The sequence below is a fragment of the Mangifera indica genome, chromosome 10 (genome assembly GCF_011075055.1).
Source record: "Mangifera indica cultivar Alphonso chromosome 10, CATAS_Mindica_2.1, whole genome shotgun sequence".
Lineage (NCBI taxonomy): Eukaryota > Viridiplantae > Streptophyta > Magnoliopsida > Sapindales > Anacardiaceae > Mangifera > Mangifera indica.
Window position 1 is genome coordinate 12,267,693 of NC_058146.1, and position 24,144 is coordinate 12,291,836.

Below are 24,144 nucleotides of genomic sequence, written 5' to 3' on the forward strand. Positions count from 1 at the left end.
ACACAGTACAACTCGCGTGTAAAGATTTTAAGTATGTTTTCTGCTTTCCTATATATCATATAAGTCATTATAAAACCAAAAATACTTGTTTTCCATTTTCTGAAAGCATGCATGACTTAGAAAATATTTTTCCTCTTTCTTTATTTTTTTCTAAATCATGCATATGCTATGATTCTTCATGTATGCATATATAACCATAATATGAAATATGTCCATTTATTATTTTTCCTTATTCTTTTTACTCTTTATCAAACATCATATTATTTCCTCATACATTTATATATATCTCATGCATTGAATTAATTTCAAAATATACAATGTAGGCTTAATATAAGGGATATTTCACATATCATGCACATAATTAAGCAAAATTAAACTATATCACATAAAATGACATTTTTGCCCTTATGGCCAAAAATTACATCATGAATCCTAATGAATTTCTTTATCCTTTTAAGCGTAAATCACCTTAATTCTAATACTTTACACACTTATATAAGTAAAGGTTATTTAAATAACCTAACTCAAATTTACTTCAAGTATGAAATTCTTACCTTTTATTTGCTAAATAGATGATTTAAACTTATTCACCTTCTTTTCTTCTTTCTGGTAACCTTAATCAACCAAAAATATAATCATCCATCAAAACTCTAAATTTCATATCGCTTAAAAATTAAATTTCTTAGCCTAGAACTGATCAGAATTGATAGATCTACACTTTTTATAACTGGAGGCACTGGAAATTAGGTGGTTTAGCTAGGTTTTTGGATGAATTTTGCTTAAGGAAAGCTTTAGCTAAAAATAATGGAGGTTCTCGGCAAATGATGAAGAAGATGAATATATTATAAGTTTTATAAGCCTTTTGGACCATTTTGCCCTTAATCTTTTCCATAAATGACTATTTTATCCTTAGTCAATTACCGAAAACCCTTAACACCACCATATAATTTCAAGTGTGTCATTCAATTTTAATTACCACTTTGTCCCTTAAATCTTTCTAAAATGACCATTTTACCCCCTTTAAAAAATATTGCTCATTTAGTAGTTTTCTATAATTCTTTTACAATTTCTTTAGACAACAAGTTATAAAATCAACTCTAAGAGTAATTTTGGAAGTAGAGTTCACTGACATACCTAAATTCGAATGTTACAATTACTCTACCCATTTTGATGTCTTAGCCAGTTTTGCTTCAGGTATGGTGAGTACACCTAGTCTCCGGTTTGACAGATTTCTTCAGGGCTTTAGACCGGAGATAGCCTTGCATGTGCTAGCTGGACCACAACCTCCTCAAACTTATGAAGAGGCATTGGAGAAAGCATTGAGGTTGGAGGTATATGTTAATAAGCTACCTAGGAATGCACCTTCTATGTTAACACCTCCATCAGTGACAGTACCCCAGACAGTGATACCGAGTCGATCAGCTTTACCTGTTTCATTAACTGTTTTAGCACCTGTTACAACATCAGGAGGTAGTTCAATTGGCTCCAATTTCAGAAATAATAGGGGAAAAAGAAAATTCCAGTCAACAACAAGTAGAAAAGGCAGGAAAAGTGACAAGAAGCCTAGAAAAGAAAATATTCTCCAATGTCAGATTTGTGGGAGACGTCATAGTGGGGAATGTTGGTACCAACAGAAACAGGTGATTTGTTATCGTTGCCGACAGCCAGGGCATATAGCAAAAGATTGCCAGAGTACCAAGGTACCGGTCTCGATATAACCACAACAAAGACTAATTCCGCTAGTGCAACCAAGGAGAGGTACTAATGCATGGGTCTATACAGCTACCCATAGTCAGGCGGAGGCTAGTCCATCTGCAGTTATTGGTCAACTCTTTTTCCATTCTGTTTCCTTATATGCATTAATTGATTTAGGAGCTACACACTCCTTTATTGCATCAAGGGTTATTAAAAGGGTAGGTTTAGTGCTTGTTAGATTTACCCATTCTATTAGAGTGGAGATGCCAGATGGTAGGAGTGTGATTACTGATAAGATGTTAAAAGACCAGAGGGTAGTGATACATAGGCGAGAGTTAAATGTGGACTTGATTGTCTTTGATATGCCCGATTTTGATGTTATCTTGGGCATGGATTTCTTAGAAAGATATGGAGTCGAAATTGACTGTAGAAAGAAAAAGGCTCGATTCCAACTTGATAATGGGGATTACTTTACTTTTGGAGAGGGCCATCAGCCTAGTATGATGATCAGTAGTGTAAAGGCACAAGAATTATTGAAAAAGGGGTGTATGAGATATTTAGCTCATATGGTACATGAGCGTGATATTCAAAGATTAGGTGTTCAGGATGTCTCAATAGTACGAGATTTCCCAGATATTTTTTCTGATGAGCTACCAGGTTTACCTCCAGAGAGAGAATTGGAGTTTAGTATTGAGTTAGAATGTAACCTCTCCTAACCAATGGGTGTGTTACAGAAAAACGGCAAGAGTTCCCCTATTTTAGAGGGCCCGAGAAAAATTTTCTCATTTTAATTATGCCCTATAACACTCCCAATTAACAATTCACATAAACCAGTCCTACCAACCGACTGGATTTTCATCAACTTAATCACAGTTAATAAAATAAGTACATAATAATAACCATTATAAAAATTACTACCCACAGAACTTTATAATCAATTTTCATAACTAGCCATATATATATATATATATATATATATACATATATAGATATAGCTATACAAAATCATATATATATATATAGATATAGGAAACAAAATATATACATATCCACCAATATCTACATCAAGTATATATATATATATGCATATATTCACATATACATCAAAACATATAAATCAACAACAATATGGTGCCTTCATCCCTCAGCCTCATGTCTCATTAGTGCTCCCCGGGAACCTTTGTTGCATCTCTTTACTTGTAAAATATTAAATTAAACGGAGTGAGCGACCATGACTCAGTAAGAAAATCATACTCAACATTTAAAGTATTTTGTACCAGTACTAATCTTTTCCATACTCAGCGTGTTTGAGCTATTTACAACAAAATAATTGACACAGAACACGTATTTAACACGTATCATAATTCTTTTCTTTCACACATTTATTCATTTCCTTACTATATAAAATATGATTCACTCGTTATGATTTATGCATGTATGAGTGTCATGACTTTTCTATTTTCTAATCATACATCTTTCTCAACTCTTTATCAGCCACATAGGCTTGCATGTATGGTTCTAATGCAATTTACTTTCATAAAATATTTTCTGACTGGTCTAGACTACATATGACAGTACTTGCAGTTACCATAAAAGGTACAATTCTCTCTTACACGCATATTTTATTTTATTTTTTTTCTTTGTTGTCCATACAGTACAACTAATATTTTTCTTTGCTGTCCACATAGTACAACTAATATTTTTTTTTCTTTGCTGTTCATACAGTACAGCTAATATTTTTATTTGTTGTCCACACAGTACAACCGATATTTTTCTTTGCTATCCACATAGTACAGCTCGCGTGTAAGGATTTTAAGTATGTTTTTTGCTTTCTTGTATCATATGAGTCATTATAAAACCAAAAACACTTGTTTTCCATTTTCTGAAAACATGCATAACTTAGAAAATGTTTTTCCTCTTTCTTTATTTTTCTGAAATCATGCATATGCTATGATTTCTCATGTATGCATGTATAACCATAATATGAAATATGTCCATTCATTATTTTCCCTTATTCTTTTCACTCCTTATCAAACATCATATTATTTTATCAAGCATTTATTTATATCTCATGCATCAAATTAATTTCAAAATATATAATATAAACTTAATATAAGGGCTATTCCACATATCATGCACATAATTAAGCAAAAATTAACTTAATGCAAATTCTTTCATCAATTCATCATTTCTCATATATTCAACACACAAAATCCACAAAGCTAACCTTAGGAATATGAAATGTCTAAAATACCCTTATGACCAAAAATTACATCTTGAATTCTAATGAATTTCTTTATCCTTTTAAGCATAAATCACCTTAATTCTAATACCTTACACACTTATATAAGTAAAGGTTATTTAAATAATCTAACTCAAATTTACTTCAAGTATGTAAAGTATGAAATTCTTACCTTTTTTTTACCAAATAGGTGATTTAAGCTTATTCACCTTCCTTTCTTCTTCTTGGCAACCTTAATCAACCAAAAATATAATCATCCATCAAAACTCTAAATTTCACATATCTTAAAAATTAAATTTTTTTACCTTAGAACTGACCAGAATTGACACATCTACACTTTTTATAACTGGAGCATCTGGAAATTAGGTGGTTTAGCTAGGTTTTTGGATGAATTTTGATTAAGGGAAAGCTTTAGCAAAAATGGAAGGCTCTCGGCTAAAATGAAGAAGAAAATGAATAGGCATAAGTTTATAAGCCTTTTGGACCATTTTGCCCTTAATCTTTTTCCATAAATGACTATTTTATCCTTAACCAATTACCAAAAACCCTTAGCACCACCATATAATTTCAAGTGTGCCATTCAATTTTAATTCCCACTTTGTCCCTTAAATCTTTCTAAAATGACCATTTTACCCCCTTTGAAAATTATTGCTCATTTAGTAGTTTTCTATAATTCTTTTACAATTTCTTTAAACAATAAGTTATAAAATCAACTCTAGGGGTAATTTTGGAAGTGGAGTTTACTGACACACCTGAATTCGGATGTTACATGGAACCTGGCTCAGCCCCAATTTCAAAAGCCCCTTACTGAATGGCTCTAGCTAAATTACAAGAATTAAAGAAACAGTTGCAAAAACTTTTAGATAAGGGTTTTATTAGACGTAGCCACTCTCCTTGGGGAGCACCCATACTATTTGTCAAAAAGAAAGATGGGCCGCTTCGTATGTGCATAGATTACAGAGAGTTGAATAAACTGACAATGAAGAATAAATACCCGTTGCCTCGAATTGATGATCTATTTGATCAATTGAAAAGAGCTTTTGTATTCTCCAAAATTGACTTGAGGTCGAGTTATCACCAGGTGAGGATTGCAGAGCAAGATATCCTAAAGACAGCTTTTCGAACTCGCTACGGACACTACGAGTTTTAGTGATGCCTTTTGGATTGACTAATGCCCTAGCAATCTTTATGGATTTAATGAATCGAGTATTTCATGATTGCCTTGACAAATTCTTGGTGGTATTTATTGATGATATCTTGATATACTCTAGATCAAAAGAAGAACATGCGGAACACTTGAGATTTGTGCTACAAAGATTGAGAGAAAAGAAATTGTATGCCAAATTCTCTAAGTGTGAATTTTGGTTAGAGCAAGTGATATTTTTGGGACATGTGGTTACTAAGGAAGGTATAGCTGTGGACCCTAGTAAAGCAGAAACAATACTTGAACAGGCGAGGCCAAAGATGGTGAAAGAGATCAGAAGCTTTTTAGGGCTAGTCAGCTATTACAGGAGATTTGTACAAGGTTTTGCTCGATTAGCCAAGCCACTTACAGCTCTTACCAGACAAGGAACTCCTTTTCTATGGACTGAAGCTTGTGAAAAGAGTTTCCAAGAGCTAAAAAGGCAGTTGACTACACCTCCTATTTTAGTATTACCAGAGGAGGGTGCAGACTATGATATTTATTGCGATGCCTCGCATAATGGCTTGGGAGTTGTGCTGATGCAAAGGGGTAAGGTGATAGCGTATGCCTCTCGGCAGTTAAAAGATTATGAAACACGCTACCCTACCCATGATTTAGAGTTAGCAGCAGTGGTTTTTGCTTTAAAAATTTGGAGGCATTATTTATATGGAGTTAAATGTAATATCTACACTGACCATAAAAGTCTAAAATATTTTTTCACTCAGAAAGACTTGAATATGCGACAAAGAAGATGGTTGGAGCTAGTTAAAGATTACGAATGTGATATTAAATATCAACCGGGTAAAGCAAATGTGGTAGCTGATGCCTTAAGTAGAAAGATTGTCATAGCTCATCTCACCACTCAAATAAAGTTACAGGAAGAATTTCAAAGGGAACAGATTAAGGTGATAAGGTGATAAGAAGTCAGGTGGCCAGATTGGAAATTCAACCTAATCTCTTCAATGAAATAAAAGAAAAGCAAATAGAAGATTTGTGGTGCCAGAAAATAAGTCAACAGATATGTGAGGGGAAAGCAATTGAGTTTCAAATGATAGATAGAGTGCTCAAGTTCAGAAACAGGGTATATATTCCCCAAAATCTGGAGTTGAGAAAGAAAATCTTAAGTGAAGCACATGATACACTTTACACTGCTTACCCTAGGGGAGTAAGATGTATCAGAATTTAAAGAAAACTTATTGGTGGATAGGTATGAAGAAAGATATTGGTGACTATGTAGCTAAGTGCTTGGTATGTCAACAGGTGAAGGCCGAGCATTAGAGACCTTCGGGTTTGCTTCACCCACTTAGTGTTCATGAATAGAAATGGGAAGATATTTCAATAGATTTCATCATTGGCCTACCTCGAGTACAAAAAGGCTATAATGCACTATGGGTGATTATAGATAGATTGACTAAATCGACACATTTTATTCCAGTGAAGGATAGTTTTACTTCAGATCAATTGACCCAGATTTATATACGAGAGATTGTGAGATTATATGGCGTACCCAAAACTATTGTGTCAGATAGAGACCCTAGATTTGTTTCAGCTTTTTGGGGTAGCTTACAAAGAGCATTGGGTACTAGGCTGGCATTTAGCACAACATATCATCCTCAAACAGATGGCCAGACAGAAAAGGTGAATCAAATACTAGAGGATATGTTGAGGGCCTGTTGCTTAGATTACAAAATGACTTGGCATGAAATAATTCCATCGATAGAATTTGCATATAATAATAGTTACTAGTCCACCATTAAAATGGCACCATATAAGGCTCTTTATGGACGAAAGTGTAGATCTCCATTACATTGGGATGACATAGGAGAACGAGATGATTTGAGTCAAGTTCTTGGGTCTGAGTTAACCTAGAGGATAGTGGAAGATATAAAGACTATCAATACTAGATTGAAGCAAGCTCAGGACAGACAAAAGAGCTATGCCGATTTGAAAAAGAAAGAAGGAGAGTTTCAACCGGGTGATAAAGTTTTTGTGAAAGTAGCCCCTTATAAGCACGTGATGAGATTTGGAAGAAAAGGGAAACTTGCTCCAAGATTTATTGGCCCATTTGAAATTTTAGAAAGAGTGGGCAAGGTGGCTTATAGACTTGCACTTCCACCTAGTATGGATCGAGTTCATAATGTATTTCATATTTCTTTATTGAGAAAATACATTAGCGATCCTTCACATGTCTTAAAATCAGATGATGTGGAATTAAAAGAAGATTTAGCTTATGAGGAGCAGTCAGTGCAGATACTAGACAGAAAAATAAAAGAGCTCCGAAATAAGACAATTCCATTAGTGAAAGTATTATGGAAGAATCATAAGGTGGAAGAAGTCATATGGGAGGTTGAGCAACAAATGAGAGAGAGATTTCCCAACCTATTTGTTTAAATTTCGAGGACGAAATTCTTTTAAGGGGGGAAGAAATGTAACACTCGGATTCAGGTAAGTAAGTAAATTTCACTTCCAAAACTACCCCTAAAGTTGATTTTATAACTTGTTGTTTAAAGAAATTGCAAAAGAATTATAGAAAACTACTAAATGAGCAATAATTTTCAAAGGGGGTAAAATGGGCATTTTAGAAGGAATTAAGGGACAAAGTGGTAATGAAAATTGAATGGCACACTTGAAATTATATGGTGGTGCTAAGGGTTTTTGGTAATTGGCTAAGGATAAAATAGTCATTTATGGAAAAGATTAAGGGTAAAATGGTTCAAAAGGTTTATAAAACATATACCCTATTCATTTTCTTCTTCATTTAGCCGAAAGCCTCCACCATTTTAACTAAACTTTTCCCTTAAGCAAAATTCATCCAAAAACCTAGCTAAACCACCTAATTTCCAGTGCCTTCAGTTATAAAAAATGTAGATCTATCAATTCTGATCAGTTTTAAGGTAAGAAATTTAATTTTTAAGCGATGTGAAATTTCGAGTTTTGATGGATGATTATATTTTTGGTTGATTAAGGTTGCCAGAAAGAAGAAAAGAAGATGAATAAGCTTAAATCATCTATTTAGCAAATTAAAGGTAAGAATTTCATACTTTACATACTTGAAGTAAATTTGAGTTAGGTTATTTAAATAACCTTTACTTATATAAGTGTATAAGATATTAGAATTAAGGTGATTTATGCTTAAAAGAATAAAGAAATTCATTAGGAATCATGATGTAATTTTTTGCCATAAGGGTATTTTAGACATTTCATATTCCTAAGGTTAGCTTTGTGGATTTTGGTGTGTTGAATATATGAGAAATGATGAATTGATGAAAGAATTTGCATTAAGTTAATTTTTGCTTAATTATGTTCATGATATGTGGAATAGCCCTTATATTAAGTCTATATTATATATTTTGAAATTAATTTGATGCATGAGATATATATAAATACATGAGAAAATAATATGATGTTTGATAAGGAGTGAAAAAAATATGGGAAAATGATGAATGGGCATATTTCATATTATGGTTATACATGCATACATAAGAAATCATAGCATATGCATGATTTCAGAAAAAAATAAAGAAAGAGGAAAAACATTTTTTAAGTTATGCATGTTTTTTTAGAAAATGGAAAACAAGTATTTTTGGTTTTATAATGACTCATATGATACAGGAAAACAGAAAACATGCTTAAAATCTTTACACACGAGTTGTACTGTGTGGACAACAAAGAAAAATATTGGTTGTACTATGTGGACAACCAGCTGTACTGTGTGGACAGCAAAGAAAAATATTGGTTGTACTATATAGACAATCAGCTGTACTGTGTGGACAGCAAAGAAAAATATCGGTTGTACTGTGTGGACAACCAGCTATACTGTGTGGACAACAAAGAACAAAAATAGTAAAATATGCGTGTAAGAGAGAATTATACCTTGTATGGTGACTGCAAGTACTGTCATATGTAGTCTAGACCGGTCAATGAAAATATTTGGAAAGAAAAAAAGAAAAAAGAAAGAATTAGCAAATATTTTATGAAAGTCGTTTGCATCAGAATCTTGCATGTAAGCCTATGTGGCTGATAAAGAGTTGAGAAAGATGTATGATCAAAAAATAGAAAAGCCATGGCACTCATACATGCATAAATCATAACGAATGAATCATATTTGTATAGTAAGGAAATGAATAAATTAGTGAAAGAAAAGAGTTATGATATGTGTTTAATGCATGTTTTGTGTTGATTATTGTGTTGTGAAGAGCTCAGACATGCTGAGTATAGAAGAGCTAATATTGGTATAAAATACTTTGAGTATTGAGTATGATTTTCTTATTGAGCCGTGGTCGCTCACTCCGTTTAATTTAATATTTTACAGGTAAAGAGTTACAGCAAATGTTCTCGGGGAGCACTAGTGAGACATGAGGCTGAAGGAGAAAGACACTATAATTTTGTTTCCTATATGTATATATATATGATTGTGTATAGCTATATATGTATATATATATATGGCTAGTTATGAAAATTGGTTGTAAAGCTTTTGTGGGTGATAGTTTTTATGATGGTTATTATTATGTGCTTATTTTATTAATTTTGATAATGTTGATTAAAAATCTAGTCGGTTGGTAGGACTGGTTTATGTGAATTGCTAATTGGGAGTGTTACAGGACATAATTAAAAAGAAAAAAAAAATTCCCCAGACCTTCTATAATAGGGGAACTCTTGCCGTTTTTCTATAACACACCCATTGATTAGGAGAGGTTACATTCCATCTCATTTTTCATGACATTTGTAATACCTCTATCCAGATACATATCCTTACTTGGAATGTGATTTGAAGAGACGCATCCAAACTATTTGGGATGGCCTCATACCACAGGTACATATGTGATTCCTCCTATTGACCATATGAGAAAATATCTGAAAAACCATAATCCTTACTAAACACATTATCGCTTTCACGTATCTTACCATTTATGCATACAACTGGTAGCTATCTGATGTGAACCACTTTTCTTAACTTTTCTGATCTTTGACTTGGATCCAACTTGGCAGGGTCTTGTGTCTTCTTCCATATAGTCAAACACTTCTTTTGATACTATCTAGCTTATGCTTTCTTTACTAAAATCTCTTATTCATACTCTTTCTTTTTCTTCCCTTTCATTATACTTGAACTAGGGGTAAAATAATCTTTTTAATTGACCACATGGGTGTGTACCTAAGGTGCATCCCGTGTGCCTTTTTTTTAAGTGTGATGTCTACTTTTGAAAAGTCACACGAGGGTGTGTATCCTATACCACATGACTGTGTATGAATTTCCTTAGAACGAGTGTGTGAAACTTATGGAATTTTTAAATTTAAACTAAGGATACATGAGCATGTATAAGGCCATACACGACTGTATGTCACGATTTGGAATCACAACCTACCATTTCCTACACTGTTCCAACTATCTTTCGATGATCTAACATATGTAAAAGCATGTAAATATTTTCTAAACACCTTAGATCAATTTTTCACGTTTGCTAACATATAAACACAATCAAAATTCAATCCTTAATTATTACAATCATCAATCTATCATGCTTATCCCAATTTCGTATTCATTGAATTTATACAAAAATTTGACTATGATTATATACATATATGTAAGAATACGATCATCAAAACCCTTAGAGAATCACAAGATACCCTTGTTTAGAACAACAATATATAAACCTTTCCAAAACTAGTTATACGTAGCCAAGAGAAATGTTAACTTACTTGGCTTTCGACGTACAAACAATTCTTCGCATGGCTATAGAGATTTTCAATGACTAGTAGCTCTTTTTCGATGACTAAAAGACTCTCCTCTTGTTACTCTCTCATTTGGGTGTGATTGTGTGAGAGTTAATGCATTTTTATTTTTCCTAGTTGGATGTAATGCAGGAGTGTGTATAGACTCTACATGGGTGTGTGTCTCATTGCATAACTAAGACAACACCTGATCTTGTAGTGATTGTGATCTTATTAGAGAAATTCAAATTTGTTGATGATACACGACCTTGTATACCCTTATACATAAGTGTGTATCACTCTGAAGAACATTAACAATTCAATTTAAAATAAGAAAAAAACACTAAAATGCCCTTAAGCTTACTTGTGGGTGTTATAATTCTCCCCTCCTTAAATGAATTTCGCTATTAAAATTCACTCAAAAAGTTGTGGGACTGTTACCTCATGTATTGTTTAACTTCCTATGTTGCCTTCTTAACTCAATGATTCCTCTATAGAACCTTAACTAAAGGAATTTTTTTATATCTAAGCTCCTTAACTCACTTGTCTTAAATCTGAACTAGGTGTTTCTCATATGCCAAATTATCCTTGGGCTCGACATTCTCTACTCTAAGCATATAGGTTAGGTCACTGATATACTTGCATAACGATAACACATGGAACATGTTATGAATGAGCAAACTAGTACATAACCTTACATACATGCCAAGACCTCAAATGGTCCTACAAACCTCGACACTAAGTTGTTTTTTTTGTTAAATCTCATAACATGCCTGTAAGGAGCTATTCCAACAAATACCTTATCACCCACACTAAACTCAAAAACTCATCTTTTCTGGTCTAAATAACTCTTCTAACGGTCTTGAACATGTTTCATCCTCTCTTTTATCAGTCTGATATATTCAATCATCCTCTAGGTCATATCTAGTCCCAAAGCCTAAGTCAAGGCATTTCTCTCTCCTATCTCATCCCAATGCAATGGTGATACACATTTCTTACCATATAAGACCTCGTATGGAGCCATCTCGATAGTTGTCTGATAGTGGTTATTTTATGTAAATTCCATTAAGGGTAACATATCAACCAACTTGCTCCTCAATCTAGGTAATAAGCTCTCAACATATCCTTGATCACTTGGTTGACTTTCTCAATTTGACCATCTATCTAGGGTGATAGGTTGTGTTGAAGGCTAATCTTGTACCTAAGAACCTTTGTATACTTTACCAAAAACTATTGTCTTGGGTACCTTATGAAGCTTGACTATCTCTTTAACATACATTTGACCCAGTTGATCTATATTTGTGGTGTCTTTAATTGCAATGAAGTGCACTGACTTGGTTAATCAGTCAATAATAACTTATAAAGCATTATATTCTCTTTTGACGCTCCAAAATCTTACTACAAAGTCTATCGAGATATGCTCATATTTCGATTTTAGAATACTGAGAAACTGTAGTAGTCTTGATTGTTTTTAATGTTTAGCCTTAACTTGTTGACACATTAGACACTTAGCCATAAAATCTGCTATATCTTTCTTCATATCTGACCACTAAAAAGATCCCTCAAACTTAGGGAACACATTCACAATCTTTGAATCTTAGAATGCCCTATACAATAATGAAATCTAGCTTAGTACCTTCAACGTGTAACCTCTCCTAACCATTGGGTGTGTTACAGAAAAAACGGCATGAGTTCCCCTATTTTAGAGGGCCCGGGGAATATTTTTCTCTTTTTCATTATGCCCTGTAACACTCCCAATTTGTAATTCACACAAACCAGTCCTACCAATCGACTGGATTTTCATCAACTTAATTACAATTAGTAAAATAAATACATAATAATAACAATTATAAAAATTATCACCCACAGAAACTTTATAACTAATTTTCAAAACTAATCATATATATATATATATATATATTACATATACATTATAACATTTAAGTCAACAAAAATTATGGTGCCTTCCTCCCTTAGCCTCATGTCTCATTAGTGCTCCCCGAGAACTTTTGCTGCATTTCTTTACCTGTAAAATATTAAATTAGACGGAGTGAGCGACTATGGCTCAGTAAGAAAATCATACTAAACACTTAAAGTATTTCATACCAGTATTAATCTCTTTCATACTCAACGTGTCTGGGCTATTCATATATACAATTATTGACATGGACACGCATTAAACACATATCAGAATTCTCTTCTTTCACCAATTTATTCATTTTCTTACTATACAAATATGATTCATTTGTTATGATTTATGTATGTATGAGTGTCACGACTTTTCTATTTTCTGATCATACATCTTTCTCAATTTTTTATCAACCACACAGGCTTGCATGCATAATTCTAATGCAAATGACTTTCATAAAATATTTACTAATTTGTTTCTCTCTCATTCTCATTGATCAATTTAGACTACATATGATAGTACTTGCAGTCACCATACAAAATATAATTCTCTCTTACAAGCATATTTTTTTTTTCTTTGCTGTCCACACAGTACAGCTAATATTTTTCTTTGCTGTCCACACAGTACAGCTGATATTTTTCTTTTGCTGTCCACACAGTACAGCTAATTTTTTTTTTCTTTGCTGTCCACACAGTACAGCTAGTTGTCCACACAGTACAACCGATTATTTTATTTGCTGTCCACACAGTACAGCTGGCGTGTAAGGATTTTTAGTATGTTTTCTGCTTTCCTGTATCATATGAGTCATTATAAAACCAAAAATACTTGTTTTCCATTTTCTAAAAGCATGCATGACTTAGAAAATATTTTTCCTCTTTCTTTATTTTTTTCTAAATCATGCATATGTTATGATTCCTCATGTATGCATATATAACCATAATATGAAATATGCACATTTGTTATTTTCCCTTATTCTTTTCATTTCTTATCAAACATCATATTCTCTTCTCATGCATTTATATATCTCATACATTTAATTAATTTCAATTATACAATATAGGCTTAATATAAGGGTTATTTCACATAACATGCACATAATTAAGCAATATTAACCTATATCGCATAAAATGACATTTTTGCCCTTATGGCCAAAATTACCTTTTTACCCTTATGGCCAAAAATTACATCCTGAATCCTAATGAATTTTTTTATCCTTTTAAGCATAAATCACCTTAATTCTAATATCTTACATACTGATATAAGTAAAGGTTATTTAAATAACCTAACTCAAATTTACTTCAAGTATGTAAAGTATGAAATTCTTACCTTTTCTTTGCCAAATAGGTGATTTAAGTTTATTCACCTTCTTTTCTTCTTCTTGGCAACCTTAATCAACCAAAAATATAATCATTCATCAAACTCCCAAATTTCACATATCTTAAAAATTAAATTTCTTACCTTAGAACTGACCAGAATTGACAGATCTACACTTTTTATAACTGAGGCCTCTGGAAATTAGGTGGTTTAGCTAGGTTTTTGGACGAATTTTGGTTAAGGGAAGCTTTAGCTAAAAAAATAATGGAGCTCTCGGCAATTGTTGAAGAGAATGAATAGATTATATAATTTATAAGCCTTTTGGACCATTTTGCCCTTAACCTTTTCCATAAATTACTATTTTATCCTTAGCCAATTACCAAAAACCCTTAGCACCACCATATAATTTCAAGTGTGCCCTTCAATTTTAATTCCCACTTTGTCCCTTGAATCTTTATAAAATGACCATTTTACCCCCTTTGAAAAATATTGCTCATTTAGTAGTTTTCTATGATTCTTTTGCAATTTCTTTACACAACAAGTTATAAAATCAACTCTAGGGGTAATTTTGGAAGTGGAGTTTACTGACACACCTGAATTCGGATGTTACATTTCTTCCCCCTTAAAAGAATTTCGTCCTCGAAATTTAAACAAATAAGTTGGGAAATCTCTCTCTCATTTGTTGCTCAACCTCCCATATAACTTCTTCCACCTTATGATTCTTCCATAATACTTTCACTAATGGAATTGTCTTATTTCGGAGCTCTTTTATTTTTCTATCCAGTATCTGCACTGGTTGCTCCTCATAAGCTAAATCTTCTTTTAATTTCACATCGTCTGATTTTAAGACATGTGAAGGATCGCTAATGTACTTTCTCAATAAAGAAATATAAAATACATTATGAACTCGATCCATACTAGGTGGAAGTGCAAGTCTATAAGCCACCTTGCCCACTTTTTCTAAAATTTCAAATGGGCCAATAAATCTTGGAGCAAGTTTCCCTTTTCTTCCAAATCTCATCACGTGCTTGTAAGGGGCTACTTTCACAAAAACTTTATCACTCGGTTGGAACTCTACTTCTTTCCTTTTCAAATCCGCGTAGCTCTTTTGTCTATCCTGAGCTTGCTTCAATCTAGTCTTGATAATCTTTATATCTTCCACCATTCTTTGGGTTAACTCAGGCCCAAGAACTTGACTCAAATCATCTCGCTCTCCTATATCATCCCAATGTAATGGGGATCTACACTTTCTTCCATAAAGAGCCTCATATGGGGCCATTTTAATGGTGGACTGGTAACTATTATTATATGCAAATTCGATCAATGGAATCATTTCATGCCAGGTCAGTTTATAATCTAAACAACAGGCCCTCAACATATCCTCTAGTATTTGATTCACCCTTTCTGTTTGGCCATCTGTTTGAGGATGATATGCTGTGCTAAATGCCAGCCTAGTACCCAATGCTTTTTGTAAACTACCCCAAAACGCTGAAACAAATTTGGGGTCTCTATCTGACACAATAGTTTTGGGTACACCATGTAATCTCACAATCTCCCGTATATAAATCTGGGCCAATTGATCTGAAGTAAAACTATCTTTCACTGGAATAAAATGGGCCGATTTAGTCAATCTATCTACAATCACCCATAATGCATTATAGCCTTTTTGTACTCGAGGTAGGCCAATGATGAAATCCATTGAAATATCTTCCCATTTCCATTCAGGAATACTAAGTGGGTGAAGCAAACCTGAAGGTCTCTGATGCTCGGCCTTGACCTGTTGACATACCAAGCACTTAGCTACATAGTCTCCAATATCTTTCTTCATACCTATCCACCAATAAGTTTTCTTTAAATCCTTATACATCTTTACTCCCCCAGGGTGAGCAGTGTAAAGTGTATCATGTGCTTCACTCAAGATTTTCTTTCTCAATTCCAGATCTTGGGGAATACATACCCTATTTCTGAACTTGAGCACTCCATCTATCATTTGAAACTCAGTTGCTTTCCCTTCACATATCTGTTGACTTATTTTCTGGCACCACAAATCTTCTACTTGTTTCTCTTTTATTTCATTGAGAAGATTAGGTTGAATTTCCAATCTGGCCACTCGACTTCTTATCACCTCAATCTGTTCCCTCTGAAACTCTTTCTGTAACTCTATCTGAATGGTGAGGTGAGCTATGACCATCTTTCTACTCAAGGCATCGGCTACCACATTTGCTTTACCCGGCTGATATTTAATATCACATTCATAATCTTTGACTAGCTCCAACCATCTCCTTTGTCTCATATTCAAGTCTTTCTGAGTGAAGAAATATTTTAGACTTTTATGGTCAGTGTAGATATTACATTTAACTCCATATAAATAATGCCTCCAAATTTTTAAAGCAAAAACCACTGCTGCTAACTCTAAATCATGGGTAGGGTAGCGTGTTTCATAATCTTTTAACTGCCGAGAGGCATACGCTATCACCTTACCCTTTTGCATCAGCACGGCTCCCAAGCCATTATGCGAGGCATCACAATAAATATCATAATCTACACCTTCCTCTGGCAATACTAAAATAGGAGCTGTAGTCAACCGCCTTTTTAGCTCTTGGAAACTCTTTTCACAAGCATCAGTCCATAGAAAAGGAGTTTCTTGTCTGGTAAGAGCTGTAAGTGGCTTGGCCAACCGGGCAAAACCTTGAACAAATCTTCTGTAATAGCCAGCTAGCCCCAAAAAGCTTCTGATCTCTTTCACAGTCTTTGGCCTCACCCATTCAAGTATTGTTTCCACTTTACTGGGGTCTACAGCTATACCTTCCTTAGTAACCACATGTCCCAAAAATACTACTCGATCCAACCAGAATTCACACTTAGAGAATTTGGCATATAATTTCTTTTCTCTCAATCTTTGTAGCACAAATCTCAAATGTTCGGCATGTTCTTCTTCTGATCTAGAGTATATCAAGATATCATCAATAAATACCACTAGAAATTTGTCAAGGCAATCATGAAATACTCGATTCATTAAATCCATAAAGATTGTTGGAGCATTAGTCAATCCAAAGGGCATTACCACAAACTCGTAGTGCCCGTAGCGAGTCCGAAAAGCTGTCTTTGGAATATCTTGCTCTGCAATCCTCACCTGGTGATAACCTGACCTCAAGTCAATTTTGGAGAACACAGAAGCTCCTTTCAATTGATCAAATAAATCATCAATTCGAGGCAACGGGTATTTATTCTTCACCGTCAGTTTATTCAACTCCCTGTAATCAATGCACATACGAAGCGACCCATCTTTCTTTTTGACAAATAGTATGGGTGCTCCCCAAAGAGAGTGGCTAGGTCTAATAAAACCCTTATCTAAAAGTTCTTGCAACTGTTTCTTTAATTCTTGTAATTCAGTTGGAGCCATTCGGTAAGGGGCTTTTGAAATTGGGGCTGAGCCAGGTTCTAACTCGATACTAAACTCCAACTCTCTCTCTGGAGGTAAACCTGGTAGCTCATCAGGAAAGACATCTGGGAAATCTTGTACTATTGGGACATCCTGAACACCCAATCTTTGAATATCATGCTCATGCACCACATGAGCTAAATATCCCGTACACCCCTTTTTCAATAATTTTTGCGCCTTTACACTACTGATCATCATACTAGGCTGATGGCCCTCTCCGAAATTAAAATAATCCCCATTATCGAGTTGGAATCGAGCCTTTTTCTTTCTACAGTCAATCTCAACTCCATATCTTTCTAAGAAATCCATGCCTAAGATAACATCAAAATCGGGCATATCAAAGACAATCAAGTCCACGTTTAACTCTCTCCCATGTATCACTACCTTCTGGTCTTTTAGCATTTTATCTGTAATCACACTCCCCCCATCTGGCATCTCAATTCTAATGGAATGGGTAGATCTAACAGGCACTAAACCTACCCTTTCAATAACCCCTGGTGTAATAAAGGAGTGTGTAGCTCCTGAATCAATCAATGCATATAAAGAAACAGAGTGAAAAAAGAGCTGACCAGTAACTGCAGATGGACTAGCCTCCGCCTGACTATGGGTAGCTGTATAAACCCGTGCATTAGTACCTCTTCCTGGTTGCACTGGTGGAATTAGGCTTTGTTGTGGGTGTATCTGAACTGGCACTTCGGTACTTTGGCAATCTTTTGCTATATGCCCTGGTTGTCGGCATCTATAACAAATCACCTGTTTCTGCTGGTACCAACATTCCCCACTATGACGTCTCCCACAAATCTGACACTGGGGAATATTTTCTTTTCTAGGCCTCTTGTCACTCTTCCAACCTTTTCTACTTGCTTTTGACTGGAATTTTCTTTTTCCCCTATTGTTTCTGAAACTGGAGCCAATTGAACTGCCCCCTGATGTTGTAACTGGTGCAGAAATAGTCAATGAAGCAGGTAAAGCTGACTGACTTGGCATCACTGTTTGGGGTGCTGTCAATGATGGAGGTGTTGACATAGAAGGTGCATTCCTGGGTAGCTTATTAACATATACCTCCAACCTCAATGCTCTCTCCAATGCCTCTTCATAAGTTTGAGGAGGTTGTGGTCCAGCTAACACATGCAAGGCTATCTCTGGTCTAAGGCCCTGAAGAAATCTGTCCAGCCGGAGACTAGGGGTACTCACCATACCTGGAGCAAAACTGGCTAAGACATCAAAACGGGTAGAGTAATCCTTTACCGAACCCTCTCCCTGCTGTAAAGAAATAAACTCTTGAACTTTGACTGCTACCACATCAGCTGTTCTGTATTGGGCCTCAAATACCCTTCTAAAGTCTTTCCAGGTCATCAGATCTACATTTCTGGTTTCTTTAACTAGGTCCCACCATACGCGGGCCTCTCCCCTCAATAAGAAACTGGCGTACCTAACTTTTTCTCTATCAGTCATAGAAAATAAATCCATAGTACTTTCCACTTGCTTGATCCATTCATCAGCCACTAAAGGATCTTTAGTACCTTTAAATTCAGGAGGGGTATGTTGATTAGGTAAGGAATAAATGGGCTCAAGTCGCCTTTGAGCTCTAATTTCTCCTCTCCCTTCATTCCTCATTTCATTTCTGATTTCTTCTATGACTTCCTCACGAATCTCACTTCTAATCTCATCTCGAATGGCATCTCTGGCTAAATTTTCAGGTGTGGGTCTATCTTGACTCTCAGTCAACACCTGACGGACTATATCTCGTATTTCTGCTAACCCAAATCCTGAACCAACTGACGGGGCAGGGTTAGACGGTTCTCCCGTCTCTCCCTGAATACCTCTTCCACGACCCCGTCCTCGTCCTCGTCTTGTGGTACTCATCATCTAATAACTGCATAAGTGTAATTACATAATATTCTATTATTTGAATACAGGTAAAGAAAATAACTTACTGCAGTCGATTCTCGGGAGCTGATCTGTGAGACATGAGGGGCACCTGTGCAATATTTGAATGCAAAACCATAGATATATTGTATTATATTACCACACATTATATTATATTTTCCTTTAAGCGCCCAAAATCGCGCTCTGATACCAAAAATGTAACCTCTCCTAACCATTGGGTGTGTTACAGAAAAAACGGCATGAGTTCCCCTATTTTAGAGGGCCCGGGGAATATTTTTCTCTTTTTCATTATGCCCTGTAACACTCCCAATTTGTAATTCACACAAACCAGTCCTACCAATCGACTGGATTTTCATCAACTTAATTACAATTAGTAAAATAAATACATAATAATAACAATTATAAAAATTATCACCCACAGAAACTTTATAACCAATTTTCAAAACTAATCATATATATATATATATATATATATATATATATATTACATATACATTATAACATTTAAGTCAACAAAAATTATGGTGCCTTCCTCCCTTAGCCTCATGTCTCATTAGTGCTCCCCGGGAACCTTTGCTGCATTTCTTTACCTGTAAAATATTAAATTAGACGGAGTGAGCGACTATGGCTCAGTAAGAAAATCATACTAAACACTTAAAGTATTTCATACCAGTATTAATCTCTTTCATACTCAACGTGTCTGGGCTATTCATATATACAATTATTGACATGGACACGCATTAAACACATATCAGAATTCTCTTCTTTCACCAATTTATTCATTTTCTTACTATACAAATATGATTCATTTGTTATGATTTATGCATGTATGAGTGTCACGACTTTTCTATTTTCTGATCATACATCTTTCTCAATTTTTTATCAACCACACAGGCTTGCATGCATAATTCTAATGCAAATGACTTTCATAAAATATTTACTAATTTGTTTCTCTCTCATTCTCATTGATCAATTTAGACTACATATGATAGTACTTGCAGTCACCATACAAAATATAATTCTCTCTTACAAGCATATTTTTTTTTTCTTTGCTGTCCACACAGTACAGCTAATATTTTTCTTTGCTGTCCACACAGTACAGCTGATATTTTTCTTTTGCTGTCCACACAGTACAGCTGATATTTTTCTTTTGCTGTCCACACAGTACAGCTAATTTTTTTTTTCTTTGCTGTCCACACAGTACAGCTGGTTGTCCACACAGTACAACCGATTATTTTATTTGCTGTCCACACAGTACAGCTGGCGTGTAAGGATTTTTAGTATGTTTTCTGCTTTCCTGTATCATATGAGTCATTATAAAACCAAAAATACTTGTTTTCCATTTTCTAAAAGCATGCATGACTTAGAAAATATTTTTCCTCTTTCTTTATTTTTTTCTAAATCATGCATATGTTATGATTCCTCATGTATGCATATATAACCATAATATGAAATATGCACATTTGTTATTTTCCCTTATTCTTTTCATTTCTTATCAAACATCATATTCTCTTCTCATGCATTTATATATCTCATACATTTAATTAATTTCAATTATACAATATAGGCTTAATATAAGGGTTATTTCACATAACATGCACATAATTAAGCAATATTAACCTATATCGCATAAAATGACATTTTTGCCCTTATGGCCAAAATTACATCCTGAATCCTAATGAATTTTTTTATCCTTTTAAGCATAAATCACCTTAATTCTAATATCTTACATACTGATATAAGTAAAGGTTATTTAAATAACCTAACTCAAATTTACTTCAAGTATGTAAAGTATGAAATTCTTACCTTTTCTTTGCCAAATAGGTGATTTAAGCTTATTCACCTTCTTTTCTTCTTCTTGGCAACCTTAATCAACCAAAAATATAATCATTCATCAAACTCCCAAATTTCACATATCTTAAAAATTAAATTTCTTACCTTAGAACTGACCAGAATTGACAGATCTACACTTTTTATAACTGGGGCCTCTGGAAATTAGGTGGTTTAGCTAGGTTTTTGGACGAATTTTGGTTAAGGGAAGCTTTAGCTAAAAAAATAATGGAGCTCTCGGCAATTGTTGAAGAGAATGAATAGATTATATAATTTATAAGCCTTTTGGACCATTTTGCCCTTAACCTTTTCCATAAATTACTATTTTATCCTTAGCCAATTACCAAAAACCCTTAGCACCACCATATAATTTCAAGTGTGCCCTTCAATTTTAATTCCCACTTTGTCCCTTGAATCTTTATAAAATGACCATTTTACCCCCTTTGAAAAATATTGCTCATTTAGTAGTTTTCTATGATTCTTTTGCAATTTCTTTACACAACAAGTTATAAAATCAACTCTAGGGGTAATTTTGGAAGTGGAGTTTACTGACACACCTGAATTCGGATGTTACACAACGACTCTCTACCTTAACTAGACACACTGATCATCTGATACCTCGCTATATAGGTCTCATCCAGAAAGGTTAACTAAATCTGTAGGCTTACCAACTACCTTGTGATTACCTTTATTTGGTTTCTTATCAACTTTAATTGTAACTTATGGTAAGTGCTAATATGAGATAAAACTACCTTTCTACTTAGAGCATCTACAATACATTGGTGTTACCCAAGTGGTATCTAATCTTACACTTTTAATCTTTGGTTTAGTGATTGTGAGCATATTTCTTACTTGATGTTTTGGGCCCAACATCTATGTTGTTTGTATATTGATTTTATACCATTTGAAAGATGGATAATCAATTAGTTCATGCAATTTCTAAACCTGGAATTTTTATTTAGAATAAAATTTAGGTTCCTTGTGGATTTTGTGATCATCATTGAGATTTTTAATGGGTTTTGATTAATACTTGACCACGAAAGTCGGTAATTGCTTAATCTTTACATGCTTGATCAACTTCAAAAGAAGAATTAAGTAATTTAGGATTATTACCCACCATGTTCTCGTCAATTTATTGCTTTAGATCTGATCTATTAGTAATTACAAATGATTCATTGTGAAATCTTAAATCCTAGATAAGTTTGCTTGGTAATTAGTCCTTTAATTTTTTTGTTTAATCAATTTCTCCACTAATTTTAATTAAATTACTGCATTTTTATTCATTTTTCTTGATTAAATATTTGGTTTCTCTAGCTAGTTTGAATTAGAAAATAAACTAGTACTTAATAGTCAATCCCTGTGGGATTAACATCTTGAAATATTACTTGATTAACTTGTACACTTGTGAGCCATAGGCAACAAGTTTTTGGTGTTGTTGTTGGGGATTGGTATCTTATTAATATTAGTAAAATTTGTAATTCAGCTAGACTAGAGTTTATTTTTTTTATTTGATTTCCTTGTGTTTTTATTCATTTGCAATGGTTGTTTGGTTGATGTTCAAACCTAAAGATTTGGAATTATTGGAGTTTGATCTAGAGATAGAAAGAACTTCCAAAGACTTAAAGGGAGAGAAAGGAAGAAAATGAAAGATTAAAAGTAGCAAACAACAATCAGAGAGCTCTTTAGGAATACGCTATACCAACCACTCATGATGGTATTTCAAGAGTTATGAGACTGCTAGTGGATGCATATAATTTTGAGATTAACCCTTCCACTGTACAGATGATACAACAAAATCAATTTGGAGGCTTGCTTAATAAGGATCTGCATGTGTATTTATCACGGTTTCAAATTTGTGATACCTTCAAGATGAATGAGATTTCCAAAGATGCAGTGAAGCTAAGATTGTATTCATTCTCTCTATTGGATAAAGCCATATCTTCATTAGATTTTAGACCAGCAGGTAGTTTTACCACTTGGCAGATACTTTTACAAGCATTCCTTACTCAATACTTTCCTCTTGGCAAAATGGTAAAATTGAGAAATGAGATAAATATTTACTACCAGAAAGACAAAGAGACATTGTATGAAGTTTAAGAGAGGTTCAAAGAATTACAAAGATAATGTCCTCACCATGGGTTGCCCAATTTGTTGCTTTTATGAACATTTTTTAATAGGCTTCAAGATTCTTTGAAAAGCATTTTAGATATAGCTTCTAATGGTTCATTATTGAAAAAGACATCAGATGAAGCTAAACAATTGATTGAAGAAATGACTTCTAATAGCTTTTGACGGTTTAATAAAAGAATCAATTGTAGGAGAGCTTTAAAAGTCAATGAGGAGGATGAAATTTCTATAGCAAACACTAAATTAGATGTTCTGGCAAAGAGATTAGAAAACCTAGATGTGAAAGTTATACTTACACCTACTTGTGATATATATAGAGAAGACCATAATAGATATGAGTGCCAAATAGGTGCCAAATGGGTGGTGAATTTTCACAAGAATCTTCAAGTGAGCAAGTGAATTATGTGAACTACAACCAAAGGTGTTAGATTAAACATTTATGACCCATGTTGGAGAAATCACCAAATTTCACATGGTCAACCCCTAAACAAACACCTCAAATCTCAATCCTAGCTTTAATTCCAACTTTAAGCAACAACGTTTAAGATTCCAACCTTGAAACTTTAACCCACAACCCACAAATCATCCTCAACCTCTTCTAGAACAAAAATCTAACCTAAAAGTAATTATTGAAAATTTCATCCTAGCTCAAAAACAGAAAGTTGATGCTCAAGATAAAGCCATTTGACAACTTACTACTAAAGTTGATTAGTTAGCTACACATAATAGGATGCTCAAGGTACAATTGGGTCAACAGACAAGTGCTTCAAATTCAAAAGAGATAAGATAATTGCCTAGTCAAC

General features: G+C 34.0%; 1 non-coding gene across 1 annotated transcript; it reads right to left on the reverse strand.

Moving 5' to 3' along the window:
* Nucleotides 1-23,248: 23,248 nt before the first annotated feature.
* On the reverse strand, nt 23,249-23,355 carry LOC123228478. The gene has a single exon (XR_006504705.1). It is a non-coding gene; the product is annotated as a small nucleolar RNA R71 (small nucleolar RNA).
* Nucleotides 23,356-24,144: the final 789 nt, after the last annotated feature.